Here is a 4,810-nt window from a genome sequence, read left to right as displayed (position 1 = left end):
GAGGGGGGGAAGGAGGGGATAACGAAAAAAAAAAAAATAGAAAAGGGGAAAGATTAAAAAAAAAAAAAAGAGGAGGAGAAAAAAAAATAAAGCAGGAAGGTGATGGGTTGGCTGCTTTCTTTTTTTTTTTTAATTATTATTATTTTATTTTTTTTCCCTGCCTGAGCGAAGCGCGGCTGTTTTTCCCCGCAGAGCACTCGGCGTCAGCGGCTGCGGGCGGCGGCCCGGCCAACCCCTCCTCCTCCTCCTCCTCCTCCTCCTCCTCCTCCTCCTCCTCCGCCCGGCGGCGGCCCCGAGGGCGGCTCCGAGCACCCCGAGTGGGGACACCCCACGGAGGGGACACCCCGACGGCTGCGGGGGGACGGGGCCGTTCCGATGTGACGCTTGGTTTTAACGCTTTGCACTCCCAACCGCCCCGCGCTGGCTACAGGCACCTGCTGCACACACACACACATACACGCACACGCACACGCACACGCACACACCCCTCCGTGTGCAGAAATCCACGCGTGGGCAGCGTCAATGGCAGCGCTGCGTTCTCTGCGTGCCCACCCCTCGCACAGTGCTGGGATGGGGGGGGGAGGGGGCTCTGATGCGTGGGTCCCCCCCACACCTCTCACAGCCACAAAGCGGAGCCCCGCGGTGTGCGTGGGGTGGGATGCGGCGTGGGGTGGGATGCGGCGGCTTTCCCCTCCCCGAAGCAGTAAGTGCCGGGCTCTGCAAAGCCAAGCTGTGGTGCTGCACGTGGGGCTGAGCTGGGGACAGCTGATGGGGTTCTGTGGCATCCAAAGCTTTGGATGCAAAGCCAAATCTCCCTGGCTGCCAAACTGCACTGCTGAAGGCTCAGGGGAACCCCTAAAAGCAGAGCAGCTCAAAGCAGAGGGAACCTGAGCACAAGTCAGTTGAGCACAAGTCAGTGTCAGGCACCAACGCTTCGTCCCAGAGCTCTTGTTCCCCTTTTCCATGTGCGTGGCACTGGGATGCTCAGGGTCACTCAGGATGCAGGTGTCCCATTGAATCCCACGGGGCCTGGTGCCCTGGATGGGAACAGTGCCTGCTACAAGGTCACAAACCTGAGAAACGCAGCTTATCTCATGAACTGCTCCCAGCATGGAGCAAACTGATCTGACCACGCTGAGCCCCACAGCACCGCAGCCTCCGTTGCCAGGCCTTGCACACCCTTGCACACGTGGTGTCCCATTGCTGCACTTCCCCATCAACGCAGGTGAGAGGCAGTATTTAGGAAAGCAGCATTTAAGCTGCTTCTCGGCGTTTTAGCTCAGTGTTAACCCTTGTCTGCAAACAGAATTCCCCAGCCCTTGGCTCAGGCCTCTCACCTGCTTGTTTTGCTGCTGCCGAATTAGAAATAGTTGAGAGCAAAAACAAACGCGTTTCCAACTCCCCTTAAAGAACAGCGCTCCGCCAATAAACAAAGGATTTCCTTCTCGTAAGGAGATTATACAGCCAAGAGTCTGATGAAAGATTACTGAGTTTTATTCCAGCCTTGAGCCTCCCCATGAAATATCAGTGGGTATGATAACAAGCGAATATCAAGTCGTGAAAAACAGCCGTTCTGAGATATCCCTCCAAATAACAACTCCGTTTGCAGAGATAAACTGCGAGCTGGGAACTGTGAGAAAGGTTAATGCAGTTAACGTGGAGCTAATGACATTAGCCAGCAGAACAAGCCCCCTAATTCCCGAGCCACCCAGCAATGACCTCTCCCAACAAAAACCCCATTTTTCCCCATTGGTGACCTAAGTGGGAGGCTCAGGGTGGATGGACGGTGCTTAAAACCAAACAGCATTTGGGAAGGGGTTGGGGCAGAGGGCACGGAGGCCTAAATCGTCCAGATGGGGAACAAATGGGTTCCTGTAAAGCTGCAGAGATGCTAAGGGGAAAACTCGCTGTCTGTGGTGGGCATTGGGAAATCCTTCTGCTTGTACGTAGCCCCGCTCCCACATGGAGCAGTGCTCAGCTGGAGCTGCTGGGATTAATTAGCACCAATTAGTTGATGGATATAGCCCGCGTGGTGCAGCAAACTGGGACAGCTGGGGAAGGGAGGGCAAAAGGAGTCAGATCTGATCCTGTGGGTCCTGTGGTGCTGCAGGACTCCGTGCGTGGTCTGTGGGAGTCCCAGCAGTGACAGCACCCATGGGTGTGCAGAGGGCACTGCCCTGTGGCCAGGAAAACAGCAGCTCCAAGCCACCAGGCTTTAGAACAAACTAGAAGAGAGCAGCAGTTGGGGTTGAAACTGAGCTGGTGATGGGTTTCAGGGGTGTTGCTACATCCTTTTTAATGTTTCTTGCTTTTTTGTTTTTTACAGCACTTGTTCTGAACCACATACTGCAGCACTCCTGGGGTGCTCGGTGCCCATCCCTGCTGGCACGGTGTGGGTCACACCCCTTGGACACCCTGCAGGGAACCAGCAGCAGACGTCCTCCACGGGGGGAGGGTTACATGCACAGCTCAGTGTGAGTGTGCTGGGGTGCTTGTGTGGGGCTGGGCTGGAGCACGCAGCACAAACCTGGCCTTTGCTGCAAAATGCTGCTGAGAGGGAGCCTAAATCCTGCACCCACAGGGTGTCCCCACTGGAGGGTGTTCCCAGGGGTGATGCACAGTACCAGGGTGGTAGCCTGCAGTACCTGCAAGCCTCCTTGGATCGGCCGTGTTGTTATCTGCAGACTGAGCATGAAGCAGTCAGGGTCCCAAATGAGATGTGAAGCAGGATGCAGGCACAATCCCACAATTCCAGCCCTGAGATGCAGGCACCAGCCCAACCTCCAGCACATCCCTTGCTGGGAAAAAGTCAGTGTGAGTGTACCAAGGTGCTGGAGTCCCGAGGCAGATGGCGTGGGGATGGGAAGGGGGGTCCTCACGCAGCCAGATACCAGGGGACCCTGAGTGCGTTCCCCTTTGTGGGGGGCAAACCCACAGCCATAGCTATTGCAAAGCAACGTCACCCCGTGCAACCAGTGCTCAGGAGCTGGGCTAATTTAACAGGAGCCCCTGGGGAAGCAGCTGGGCGCTGTGCCCCCCTCCTGCTGCCTCTGGAGTCCAACAGAGCCCTGCTGCACTGCTTCCCCACCCCTCTCTGTGTCTGTGGGCTTCCTCTGCCGTTGCTGCTGAGCGGTTGGAAGGAGGATCTGTCTCAGTGCATGTGAGCAATTACAGCACTGTGGGGCTCAGAGCTGCAGGAGGAGCGTGGCTGCAACGCTGCAGGCGTGCACCTTCCTCCAGCACGATGCATCACTTGCACAGGGGAAGGTCTGCAGAGAAATAGCACAGAACCCATCCCAATTACATCTGGAGAGGCCCTGCCGTGCCATTACTCAGCGCTTGGCAGGCTCTGCGCTGGGGCTGAGGTTACAGCAGGGCTGTGCACAGCCTTCCAACGATGAAACCCACGGAAGGATGCAGCCCCACGGCACCAGGCTGCGTGTGGGGATGTGTGGAGGTGCAAGGAGGTGCAGGTGGAGCTGCAAGGACAGATCCCCCGAGCGGTTCCTTGTGCTGTTGGAAATGAACGACAGCTTGCCCGGGGAGGCCAAAACCCAGTGCTTCGTTTGCACTGGATAGATTAGATTGAAATTAATATAGCGTGGGTACAACGCACAGCCCGGGCATGGCAAATTGTCCCACGTTATCCCCAGAGTTGCAGCAGCTGTGAATTATACGGAGGTTAATGTTTGGATTTCAGGCCAGATAATTTATGGCGAAGTCCAAGGACGGGCTTTTATCTGCTGCTGAAAGTTCGTCTGGAATAACAATAGTTGGGAGACCCTGGTGCCTGGACACACGGAAATCCCAGGCCCTTCTGCCTGAAAGCAAAGATGTTTCTTTTTAAGAGCACTGTTAGCAAGAACAAACACCTCCCTATTACTGACGGAGTGCTCCTCTGCTCCACCACCATCATCTGGTTCGGATTAGGGCTGAATACGGTCCCGCTCTGCCACGGCAGTGAGGGGGGGAGCTTGGAGCTTGTCTGCTCACCCCGAGTCTGAATTGAATGTGGTACACAACTGCAGGTGAAAGGGGCTCCAATGGGCACAGGGCAATGGGAGACAGCACAGCTCCTCCAGCTGGGAGCTCCTTCCAGCTGAACAGTGCCATCCCAGGCCATGGGAAACCACTGCTGTGGGTGGCAATGACCCTTGGCAGAGGGATGCTGTGCAGTTTGGGGGATCTTTGCTCAATCCAGATGCTGCCCTCACCTCCTCGGTGCAAGGAATGTGCTGCTCGGGAACAGGGAGTCCCTGGAGCCAGCTCCAGTGCTTCTTGTGGCTTGGTGCTGACACAGCTCCTGCCCAGAGCCAGCTCTTGCCATAGCTGCTAATGTGATAACATGATAAATTGCAAACACTTTGCAGAAGGAGACAGAGGCAAAACCAGAAAACTTGTCCCATCAGCAGTGAAGTTTCAGCAGCATCTCAAGGAGACAGATTGCTCCAGGAATGCTGATCCTCACCTTAGGACCTGCTTCACACCCCCCCACACCCCTTGGGTTGACCTGGCAGCTCATCACACTCCCACATGCCACACAGAACATCCCTCTGCTTTTCAGCACTGATCTCAGACGAAGGACAAGGTTTCCTGGCCTTTTGGAAGGAGAGGGCTGCCAAGTTTTGGACACGAAGAGATTTTTGGTAGGAAAAAATCTTCTGATTCAGAAAACTCAAGGCATGCAAGCAACAGAGGGAGGTTAAAGCCACACACCGAGCTCCAGCCTCAGCCTCCCAACCCTTGGGTGATGTGGGACCCACCGTCTGTGGGTGCAAATCGAGAGCTTCCCAGGACTCAATACTGCCTT

The sequence above is a fragment of the Cyrtonyx montezumae genome, unplaced genomic scaffold, assembly GCF_038088225.1.
Source record: "Cyrtonyx montezumae isolate F1298 unplaced genomic scaffold, pur_monq_1.0 scaffold_17, whole genome shotgun sequence".
Classification (NCBI taxonomy): domain Eukaryota; kingdom Metazoa; phylum Chordata; class Aves; order Galliformes; family Odontophoridae; genus Cyrtonyx; species Cyrtonyx montezumae.
Note: the sequence above shows the minus strand (reverse complement) of the source record.